Source organism: Suncus etruscus, chromosome 20 (genome assembly GCF_024139225.1).
Source record: "Suncus etruscus isolate mSunEtr1 chromosome 20, mSunEtr1.pri.cur, whole genome shotgun sequence".
Classification (NCBI taxonomy): domain Eukaryota; kingdom Metazoa; phylum Chordata; class Mammalia; order Eulipotyphla; family Soricidae; genus Suncus; species Suncus etruscus.
In genome coordinates this window covers 18,694,970-18,707,881 of record NC_064867.1, presented here as the reverse complement: position 1 = coordinate 18,707,881, position 12,912 = coordinate 18,694,970, and the positions used below count along the sequence as shown (strand labels likewise).

The following is a 12,912-nucleotide window of genomic DNA, read 5'->3' as shown; positions in this document are numbered from 1 at the left end:
AAAGACCTAGCATCTGCTTGAGCCTTTGCCAAACAGGAAATCTTGCAAGACAAATTTAGCTTACTGCAAGGCCTGGCTTACCCAGGACCTAACCACCCGTTCCGGCCCTTGCTCTCATCAATTTTAGTTCATGGCCATGACGTAGTTTTAGGTTAAACATTATTTTATACATTTGCTGTAGGATAGGATAACAGTTGTTTAAGAATTTTAGAGGTCTAAGAGCACGCAGTTCTCATGGGAAAACATCCTATATCTGACATTCCATCTTGGTGTGTATGTGCAAAATAGCAGCCCGCAGTTAATCGCAAAACTGCTGTCTGATTGGTCTGTTTGAAAGCACCCTGGCATGATATGAATGGTTGTTGCCAAGGTTCCTGTTCTGCCTTGTGCGCCCTGGATTGGTTGTTACCAGGGCCTTTGTTCTGCCTTACACGCCCCCAACAGATTGCTTATATACCCATGTCTGTGAGAAATAAACGCTTCTGACCATCTTTGTGTCACTAGTCATTATTAACCCTTCTTGCTTCCACAGGACCCTTCCTTTCCTCAGAAGAGTGCTCTGCACCCACACCGTTGTGCGACTACCTGTTGAGCAGAGCCTCAGCCGCTGGCCGGCTGTAGGCTCGGCCCAAGGGCCGGCTCTGGGAAGCCGCATCTGGCGCCCCAACGTGTGTGTCCCCCCACTCTTCTCATTGGTCGACGGACGTTCCCGGGATCCCACGCCCCATTCTTCTTCGGGTAAGCCCCCCCTCGGCGTGTGGATTTTCCTCCATGCATGCACCCTTTCGTGGCTGTCACTTTCCTGTGACTCCCACCCCTTAGTCGACCCACCGTCCGATATTCCTTCATATTCGGACCACCTCCCTATCATGGGTTCCTCCCTCAGTACCGAAGCCAAATTTATTCATGAAATCCAGGCAGAACTCTCTTCTCGCAAGATCCACGTCCATAAGGCTGATCTTTGTAAATTTTTCACTATCCTCCCATCACTAATCATCCGGGAGATGCAAATCAAAACAACTATGAGGAACCACCTCACACCCCAGAGATTGCACACATCACAAAGAATGAGAACAAGCAGTGTTGGATGGGATGTGGAGAGGAAGGAACTCTTATTCACTGCTGGAGGGAATGCCTTCTAGTTCAACCTTTATGGAAAGCGATATGGAGAATCCTCCAAAAACTGGAAATCGAGCTCCCATACCATCCAGCTATACCACTCCTAGGAATATACCCTAGGAACACAAAAATAACATTTAGGATTTTCAAGTAAAACTCCAAAGGAAAGAACCCATTCACCATCAATATCTGCCCTCCTTTATGGGCTTGGGTAAAACATTTAGCTTTTACCATTTCCCAAGAAATTGAAAGACTATAATTATTGCCACATTTGCTTTAGGAAGATCCTCATAGACAGATTTGAGAAACTATGGCACAAGGGTATTCTTGTGTAACATGTGGCTTATATTATTCCTGATTTTTCATTTGCAAGATAGAGAGCTGTTCTCTCTATATAGTCAGTTGTTTTTACATCTATGCCTACCTTAAGAGACCATATGCACAATCCAGTTTGTCAGTCAACACTCAGTATGATGTTTTCTCACATTGAACTTCTCTGTTTTTAATGGCATATCTTCCTATGTTGAACCTGTGAAGATCTCCCATATGCCAGTATAGCAGCAGCATGAACTTGGAATGGACAATGAAGAACAGACCAAGAACAAGTTCTTGCTACTATTTATAGTGTTCTAATCTACTATAGCAACTCTTGCTTTGCTAGGACCAGTTCTGGAGCACACTCAAAGGAGGCATTCCCATTAAGCTAGCTCTCCCACCAGGCCAGAATCTAGACACTATTTATAAGTTAGTATGTATGTATTTAGTCAAAGGGGGAAATGCACCTTTCCTTGCCCTCTGATTTTGTAGTTTAGAATGTAGTGTTGAGAATTTTATTGAAGAAAAGTACATTTTTTCTTTAATTCATGTTATTCAACCATTATTTTTTAATTTCCATTTATTTAAATAAGTGATTGAAAATACTTTGAAATCTGCTCTTTGAGTTATTTTTAAAAACTATGAAATCTGACAATTAAAGAACAGCTGTTCTTTTATTTGTTCCAGACAAGATACATTCCAGCTGTTATGGGTAACATTTGAGTTTGAGCTTTTCCTCAGATCAGTCTCTTATTTGGTTCATATTGTAAGATAAAAGAGATATGCCAGAGAGACATTATAATGTGCTAGATTTTGACAAATCCTCTACCACCACTGCTTATGGTCCGATGTGAGATTGGGTATGTTTATAAATCACTTTGTATTTAAAAAAATTATTTAAAAAATAGTTTTAAATTACAAATTTTCTCAGTAAAATTGAATAAAACTAAACTATTAACTAGCAAATACATATTGAATATATTGAATATATTTACTTGAATACACAAAGAACAACTGCTAAAATTAATGTAAATTTTAGAGGGCAACACTAAAGAGTTTGGATGTCAAATTATTGTCTTATGAAATAATAAATATTTATAGGATTTATGTCAATAGTAAATGTTTCTGACATTTGATTAAGCTATAAAATAAATAGAATTCACATCATTTTATGTAAATTAAGCAGCTTTACTGACTTCTCAAATAGGATTATCTAATTCTAAATTTATATCATTCTATAATGCCTTATCATATAATATAAATTTTATATAAAGCATGCATTTTTATAAAGTAAAATAAATTTAAATAATCCATAACAGTGAACATTTAATTTGATTTACAATCTGTCTAGGTTTCTCACCGTAAAAATTTTAAAATGTGATTTAGCTCTTTAGAGAGTACATTTATATTAAGAAAGATAAAATAACAATGCAAGCTTAGAAGCCTTCTATTACAGAATATGACAATATCTACACATTGAAATTCTATTAAGGGCCAAGTAGCAGTGAATGAAATGTATTTAAAAATAAAAATTAGGGCCCAGAGTGATAGCAAAGAGGTAGGGTATTTTCCTTTCATGTTGCCAACCTGGGACGAACCTAGGTTTGATCCTGGCATCTCATATGGGTCCCTAGAGCCAGGAGTGATTTCTGAGTGCAGAGTCAGGAATAACCCCTGAGCACTGCCAGTTGTGGCCCCAAAATAAAAAAAAATAAGAATAAAAATAAATAAAAATTAAAGCCCATAATAACACCAGCTTGAATGAGAAAACCCTGGGATCAAGGATATAACATATTATAAAATTATTAAAATTAGATAGAAATGAATGTAGACTCTAAAACAAAAAACTAAGTAAACTAAAACTAAAAATAAGTTTACAGAACAAATACCATGGGTTTAACTATATTGATTCAAATTCCTCTCTGTAACATATGTCAGTTCTTGCAATAATAATGCTAGGTAACAAACCATAACAAAAATCAGTGAATTAACACAACTGTCATTTATTCTCATTGCACATGTTTGAGGATAAATTGGAATTAATTAATATCAGCTGGGCTCGGCTGCAGGCCGCAAGTTCTTTCAGATCAATTCCAAGTATCTTGTGATTGGCCCAATTTGACTGGGCTATGTTCACTTGGAAGAAGAACATGAAAGGAATAAAGTATAAGCACATTCTGCTCTCATTATTTTTCAAGATTATGTTTTCCAGAGTTCATCAATGAATCTTTGTCATTTTAAACTATGACCTAAGCAACCTTAACGTTTGGACAGTCCTTGTATATTTGTTTACTAATGTGTTTGACTCATTCTCTGTGAACAAACCCTGCTGCAGGAGGTAAAATGTGCCAGTCCAACTGACATTAAGTGATTATTATTTTGCCAGAATGTGTTAAGTAGTTCCATTTTAGGAAAGTTTATGCATAGAATTGAGCAATAAAAGTGCATTTTTCTTAAAATTTCATCAGTTTCCTAGAAAGTGTTTGAATACTCCAATAGATATGCAGACTCCATTAGAAAACTATGTAGAATTACATTGCAAAAGGCAGGGACCATGAAATTTTATGCCCTCTTTTATTCCTGGGCCTAGAACCACACTAAGGGATCAATAAGTATTCATTAAAATTTAATAACATTGAGTTAATATCAATGTAAATTTAGTCAAAGATAAATATATATTTTAATTTTCAGTAAGTAAATTTGATGAAAGGATTAATATAACCATGCTTGTTTTATAACTAAAAAATTAAATTATTATTTGTTCAATATATTTTAATTCTATCAACTGTATTTTCTCCCTAGAAATTTAAAATGTTCACCAATATACTAACTGGTCATATGAACTTTGTTCATATTTTAAAAACCTACTTAAATAATAAACCCATTTTATATGAAACTTGAATATTTTAATATTCATGAGAACTAGTGCTTTTGGAGCATGATTAGAATTCAAATTATAAAAGTAAAGTCAAATAAGTAACACAGTATTGTAAATAATTTTTGATGAGCACTGACAAATTAAAAATGCAAAATAATTTAATAAGAAAAGCTATTCATGAACGACCTATTATAAATAAAGTAACGATTAATAAAAATAAATTTTAATTGCTAGAGTACTCAATTATGAGGATATTGTGGCTATAATAGCAAAAATATTCTTATCAAAAGATACAATTTGATAATAGTTAATTTCATATCTCATTCAAATTAAATAATGGTATTTTAATGAAACAACTTTTAATATAAATATATAATGAACTGCTAATATTGGATAGTTAAATCTTGTTGATTTTATTATACTCTAAAAATAATTAATGTAGTTATAGCTCAGATAATAAAGAAAATATCAATTTATTCACCTAATAGATGTAAAATAATTTCCCAAAATATATTTGTTTTCTGCAATGCCTTTAGGGTGGAAAGCAGGTAACTAAATCTGACAGTACTTCAAAGTTGAGGCTAAAGATTCATAAAATAGTTATTTTTGTATGAACTAAAAATACGAGACCAGAGTATTTGGTGTTCTTTTTTTCTATCTTTCTTAGTTACATATTTCAACTCAAATTGAGCCACTACTCAGTTGTTATTGTTTTTATTTGTTTTGTTTGTTTTGTTTTAGGATCATACCCAGCAGTGCTCAGGTTTACTCCTGGCTCTATGCTCAGAAATCGTTCCTGAAAGGCTTGAGAGACCACTTCAAATGCTGGATTTGAACCACCCTCCTTCTGCATGCAAGGCAGACACCCTACCTCTATACTATCTCCCCGGCCCATTTTTTCTAGTTTTTAATGACACTGTCTAATTTTGAACTGTCATCTCTACAATTCTGTTAACTTCTCAGCAATGATGTCTTTGACTGTTGCTTCTTCATAGGGGTTTTACTCCTGACTTTCTAAGCCTCATTGATTCTTACATCTTATCCAAAAGATCCATTGTCATCACTTTGATTATTTTGAGGATTTTTTTTTCATCTTCTTTCTTTTAAGACTTTTTTCCCCTAACTCTACTGTTCTATGTAGGTATTATGCAGCTCATTTTCCAACGAAATGACTATGGACTCAGCAGCCGTTACTCTGCTAGTTAAGCCTTCTAGTAAGTTTTTAATTTTTTCTACCAAGGTTTTTAGTTCTGCTATTTTTGTTTGAAGCTGTCTCCTCCTTAGTTTCATTGGACTCATTGGGCATTCTCAAAATATCCTCTATATTTGAGAAATTCTATGACACAAAACAAGAAAAACTGGAAGAAATGGATAAATTCTTGGACCCTTATAATCTACCAAGTTTGAATCAAATTCATCTCACACATCTGATCAGACCCATCACTACTGATGAAATTAAAATGGTAATCTAAAGTCTTTCCCAAAACTAAAACCATGGCCCACATGTATTCACTATCAAATTCTTTTAAATATTTCAAGAGGATATACTTCCAATACTTTTTATGCTCTTCCAGGAAACTGAAAAAACAGAAACACTACCAAATAGATTTTTTTTTTTGGTTTTATGGGCCACACCCTTTGACGCTCAGGGATTACTCCTGGCTATGTGCTCAGAAATCGCTCCTGGCTTTGGGGGGACCTTAAGGGACGCCGGGGGATTGAACCGCAGTCTGTCCTAGGCTAACACTTCAAGGCAGATGTCTTACCTCTAGCAAAACCGCTCTGGCCCACTACTAAATAGTTTTCATCACCCTTCTACCAAGAGATGCTTCCACAAAAGAGAAAATCAGACCAATATCCCCAATGAACACATATAGAGATTCTCAACAAAATTCTATCGAATTGAATCCAATAGTGCATTAAAATAACCATACACCATCACCAAGTAGGATTCATCCCAGAGATGCAAGATGGTTTAACATACACAAGTCAATCAATGTAATACAATCTATCAATAAAAGGAAAAATAAAATCCATTTGCTCATATCTGAAGATGCAGAGAAGCATATTATAAGATCTAAAACCCATTCATGATAAAAAATTCTAAACAAGTGGGAATGGAAGGAACTTTTCTCAATATAGTCAAGTCTATTTTCCACAAGCCCATGGCAAATATAGTCAATGGAGATAAACTGAAGGCCTTTACCTAAAATCTGGCATCAAGACAAGGCTGCCCCCTCTTGCCACACCTATTTAACATTGTACTGGAAGTACTTGCCTTAGCAACGAGGCATAAAAAATATCAAGGTCATTCAGATAGTAAAAAAAAAAAGTCAAGCTGCCACTGTTTTCAAATGACATTATATGACATTTAGAAAAATTTAAAAAAGCAACAGGCTACAAAATTAAAATTCAAAATCAATGGCCATCTTGTATACAAATAAATATAGAGAAAAAATAAACATTAAAATATAAAGTACTTAGCTATATTTTGTGAAAAAAGTTATTTGGTGACAGTTTCTACACAAGATTATTCTTGGAACATTTTTCTCTTGGAATAACGATGTTATTTGCAATTATTGAGAACCTCCAATCAGGACTAATATATTAATTGCAGTGAGCACAAATTGAGAATGTTTCTAACATGCTTGAAAATAAAATTGACATGAATGACTAAAAAGGAAAAAGATTCTATCAAAGAGCTAAAGCAACCCTTTGGAAAAAAGAAGATGAGAGGTATTACTTTCCCAACTTTAAATTGTACTGCAAAGCAATAATCATCAAGACAGCATAGTATTAGAATAGAGACAATTCCTCAGATCAATGGAATAAATTTGAATATTCAGAGAATGATCCCCAGACACACTCAATTAATTTTTGATAAGGGGGAAAGAGACACACAATGGAGCAAGAAATATTGCACTGGTGAATGGAGATGTGCATTGTATGTCTAAAACCCAATTACAAACATATTTATAACCATGATGCTTAAATAAAAAGATTATTTTAAAAAATGCTCATCTGGGCACCAGAGTGGTGGCACAAGCCATAAGATATCTGCCTTGAGTGTTCTTTACATGACTGAAACCCAACCACAATCATGTTTGTAATCAAGGTGTTTACATAAAGATATTAATTTAAAAAAAAAGATATCTGCCTTGCATGCGCTAGCCTAGGATAGACCCTGTTCGACCCCCCCCCCCAATGTCCCATATGTTCCCCCAACCTTGAAGCAATTTCTGAGCGTATAGCCAGGAGTAACCAAACCCTGAGCTTCACAGGGTGTAGGCCCCCCAAAACAACAAACAAATATAGGCTCATCTGGGCAGGAATGATAGCACAGTAAGAAGAGCATTTGTAACCAATCCAAATTATATCTCCAGAATCCAGTAAGGTTCCTTAAGTGCTGTAAGAAGATGGGAATGTTGTACTGGAGAAGGGGGGTGTTCTTTACATGACTGAAACCCAGCCACAGTCATATTTGTAATCAAGGTGTTTAAATAAAGATATTAATAAAAAATAAAAAAAGAAATGACCCCTGAGTTCATAACCAGAGGTAATATCTGAGCACTACAGAGTGTGCTCCCAAATTAAAACAAACAAAAAATATGCTCATTTTCCCTCCTTACACACTCCACTACTGCACAATTCACCTGCTATCACCGATTTTTGCTCTTCAGCTCATTTCACAATAGAGATTACTGCCTTAAAATCTCTTCTGGTTACTTTTTTTTCTAATGTTCATCTCTGCATTAAAATATAAAATGCATGAATGTTTATTTTTGTTTGTTTGTTTTTGAGTCACACCTGGCAGCGCTCAGGGGTTACCCCTGGCTCTGAGCTAAGAAATCACTCCTGGCAGACACAGAGGACAATGAATGTTTATTTTTTTCTTTTTTTAAATTATCTTTATTTAAACACTGTGATTACAAATGTGATTATAGTTGTGTGATTACAAATGTGATTATAGTTGTATGATTACAGTCATGTAAAGAACACCCCCCCTTCACCAGTGCAACATTCCCACCACCAATGATGAATGTTTATTTTAATGCATGTAGTTTTCTTGTTATCTTCAACATTTAGGATGACATTAAGTAGAATGAATTAATTGAGGAAAACAGTCTCTAAAAAAAATTAGTGGATGTGAATCAAGTCACACCTGGTAGTGCCCAGAGGTCACCCATTCCCTGTGATGCTTTGGGGTCAAATGCAGTGCTAAAGATTAAATCAGATCAATAAACATGCAAGGAGAGTGCCTTAAATGCTGTAATAGTTCTCTTTACATAAAATATTTCAGCATTAAAATTGTTATATTAAAATAATATTTTACTTAAAAGATTCAAAATTATCATTCAGTACAAAATTTTATTATACTTTTTATGTGCTTTCATTCAATTTCATTAAGTGCTAATGTTCATTCTACCTCTTTGAGAAAATTTATATGCATATAATTAAGTAAATATTGCCAAGAAAAAAAGCCTGTGTTTTATAGTAACTACAAACCCCAATTCAATTACTAGTGAGCTAATATGTGAAATTATTAAATTAAGTTTATATATTACTGCTTTATTCTTAGTGAACTAATACTGCCTTGTAAAATTATATATTGCAGGTGAATTTTACTCAGTACACTTTAAGATACTTAACACTTTGGTTATATAAAAATATGCTTTTTGTGCTCAGAAATTGTTCCTAGTTGGGGGACCATATGGGAGGCCAGGGATCAAACCCAGGTCCATCCTGTGTCAGCCATGCAAGGCAAATGCCCTACAGCTGTGCTATCACTCTGGCCTCAAATCTATTGCCTTTTTTTAATAAGTATCTTCAGTGATCAGAAAAAGATAATCAACAAAGAAAGAAGAGGTAATAGATGAATAATTTTTCCCATGGCCTATAATATTAAGCACATACAATTTGTTGGTAAAGGAAGAAAAATTCAGATTATATGTGGACGGTCTATATAGTTTGAAGACCAAAGATGAAAGAAAAAATACAACTATTATTTTTACTAAAGAGAAAAACTTTAAATAAAAAAAGATGGTGTTAAATGCTTCCCTATTTGGTGCCCAGGGATTGCATTACATTCATGACAGCTTGGTTGTAAATGTATCCAGACTATGGAGCATAATGGAATTAAGGAGGTACTGATGAGAAAGCAAGTAATATTTATTTTTACTTCATATCCCTTACTTCATTGCTCATGGCCTGCAATGTGTCTATTTCAGGAAGATAGTAAACTATAAGAAACTGAAATTTAAACTGTATTACTTTAGAAACATAATCCATGTTGATAAATTTATTCTACCTACATAGGATGCTTCATTAAAATCAGTGATGCCTATAGTCAGAAGTGCTCCATTCCTGTTTATTTTTTAGACTTTCCAACATTCATAAGTACTATAATGGTTTATAAAGGCTTTGATCATACTCAGGGACATTATATGACTATAAGAAGCATTGTTTTCCTCAATGGAATTACAGCTTTAATGTCGTTCTTTCTAATTTATATTATTTAGAAGCTATTAAAGTAATAGCACAGGGGTTAGAAAAATAAGGAAAATAAGGAAAGGAAAATGATTCATATCATTTTTTACTCATAACACTGCCTGTTGAATTTATATCACTGCCTTTAGATTTATCTAGTTATTTTCATTTATGACTAGAGATATTAAGGGCAACCTGTCAGCTCTATAAAATAATATTTGTAGTACTCTGAATCATCTTGGTATAATATTTAATAACTGTCTTACTTTCAAGCTGACAACAAGCAAGTAATAAAATGCATAATACCATTTTATAGGTCACATAATACAACAGTTTATTTTAGATCAACAGGGCAATAATAGGTAGCAGATAATGAAATCACTATGGATTTGTGTGACATAGTTTCTGAGTTATAATAGTTTTAGAAAAGCTTTAGAAATTCTTTGAATTATAATACAGCAAAAGTTCATTTCCCAATTTCTTTCTTTCTAATGATTCATAACCACTAAAGTTAATCTCAAAGATGGTATGTTTCAATTTTCAGAACTTTCTATATATTTTATGGTTATGCAGAAAAACCAAGTTTTTAATGGGAAAGAATGTTATTCTTCCAGAACTCTTCAAGTTACATAAGTGAAAGGAGCAAAAAAGCAATTATTGCAGAGCTATTTGAAAATACAATGATAAAAATGAATCAAAGAAATTTCCATGTAAAATAGTAATATTGAGCATCTGTATGTATGTCTAATAAGTGTATATGTATATACAACAAAAATATATGGTTTAAGGCTCACTTCTAATGGACAGGCAGGCTATTGTTAGCACTAATTTTGAGGTCACTGCCAGTGGTGTATAGAGGTAGCTCCCAAAAGTGCTCAGGGGGTTATTTGGTGCTGGGAGTATACCAGGAACTCTTGCATGTGAGACTTTCACTCAAATAATTGAGTATTCTCTCTTAATTCTGAAAAAGAATGTATTTAGTATGTAGAAAAACCTCAAAAAGGTGCTCAATTTCATATTACATATTTACTATAAAGGTATAAGTTAAACTACAAATATGGCGCAATAAACCTTCTTGGAATTGTCTATTTAGAAAACAGAAATTACTGTGCTCGCTTCAGCAGCACGTATATTAAAATTGGAACGATACAGAGATTAGCATGGACCCTGCGCAAGAAAACAAAAATTACTAGATGAGTTTGAAATAAATTATATATATATATAATCTTTCCATGGAGACTAGGAGTGGTGGTGTAAGTCTAGGAATATAAATTCCTTTTCTAGGTTTAGAGTTTAGACATGTAACACAGTGAACAATAGAGGAAAGATATCTCATAAGTTTATCTCAAGAAATCAGTTGACACCTTTGACCTCTGTCTAGCAGAATTTGGTAGCAGAGAACAAGGCAAACAGGCAAAAAAAAAGGACATAAATAAGGAAAAACTATCCAAACTTTATGGCCACCTAAGCATCTATTAGTGAGCTCACATGCTGACCATTTACTCAAGATCCCTTCCCAAACCGGATTCCAATAAGTAACCGTTGTTTAACTTGACAAACATTAAGGCCAGTTAGTAAGCACATACACATTTAATGGCTGGGGTATTCCACAAAGCCAAACAGGACCGTTAAATTATAGATATGACAATTTCCTGGGGTTTTTTTATACCTACATCAAAAAGGTTTTATTCTATTCTTCCTGGGAATATTTTTAATAGCCCTATTGTCTGCTTTTTTTTTTATTTCTTGGGCATATTTTTGCTGGCTCTGTTATATATTTATTATAATCTTTCTTAGAAAGATTTTTTTCTTGTCCAAACATATTTTAAAGACCTAAATTATTTTGCACAGGGGACTCTCTTAGCCTTGTGGTTTTTATTAGGCTGATAGTTTTCTTCACATGCTCTTCTTTTCTTCCTTTGTCCCATGAAACAACCAGCACTCAGCCAACTGTTTGAGGATCCCTGGAGGATCATTCCTTTGTATATCACATACACTCTGTTAGAGGATGTATTTGATGTACTTTAGTATAGTGAGTTCTCAGCTGTTTTAGGTAAAAGAAAATCTAGAAAAATGAACCATTGTTGCTTTTATATTTGTATTATTATTAGTTATTAATTATTTATGATTATTAATCATAACTAAATATTAATTTTTAAAGGTACTAAGAGTTTACTCTTGGCTTGGTATTCAGGGCTTACTGCTGACTTTTGGCTCTATTCCTCAGGGAACACAGATAACTTTTCATATGTGGTGTCAGGAATCAAAAATGTTAGCTGTGTGCAAGGCAAGTGCCTTACTGGCTGTATTATTGCTCTTGCCCTTGTTGTTCTATTATTATTAATGCTTTATTTTTCATGTCACAAACTGGCTGAGTGTTGTACTGTTGCCTCATATTATTCCATCCTGAGATAATAATTTCCCCAAGTGTTTTATTTAGAATTTGAATATAAGCTAGTTATATATCATAAGCATTATCTATTTATATCTCAAAATATGTAGTGCCAACTATTTAAAATACAAAGTATGATAACTGACATCATTTGAAATTACTTTTTAGAAAGATAATATATGCTACAAAGAAATAACTATATGTAAAGTAACTGCTTTCTAGACACAATCCACTCTGAGTTATACAACTTCACATTTGTTTAACTAGATGGTACACACAGCTATTCATTTCTTCCTTAACTTATAAGAAGGCGTTTTATATTTATTTTTAGTTTATACTTAAAGAAAATGGGTTTTATATGTGATTTACTCTCATGCTTGAATAGGCTATGTTTTGGAACTATAAAAGACTAAATCTCTTTTTTTGGGGGGGGGGGGTAATACCCAGCATTACTCAGAGATTACTCCTGGCTCTGCACTCACAAATTGCTAGTGGCAAGCTCCGAGGGACCTAGGGGATGCCGGGATTCGAACAACCATCAGTCCTGGATAGGCTGTGTGCAAGGCAAATGTATTATCTCTTCAGCCCAAGGCTAAACCTCTTTTCCAACATAAAATAACTGTTCTAGTCATAGGAATTTTCTTTTTTTTTTCTTGTTTTTTGTTTTTTCGGGCCACACCCATTTGATGCTCAGGAGTTACTTCCAGCTAAGCACTCAGAA

The 12,912-nt window shown here is 33.9% G+C and overlaps 1 non-coding gene across 1 annotated transcript; it reads left to right on the top strand.

Moving 5' to 3' along the window:
• The first annotated feature begins 10,907 nt into the window (after window positions 1-10,907).
• Window positions 10,908-11,012, top strand: LOC125998397 (U6 spliceosomal RNA). Its single transcript, XR_007491974.1, has one exon. It is a non-coding gene; the product is annotated as a U6 spliceosomal RNA (small nuclear RNA).
• The last annotated feature ends 1,900 nt before the right edge of the window (window positions 11,013-12,912 follow it).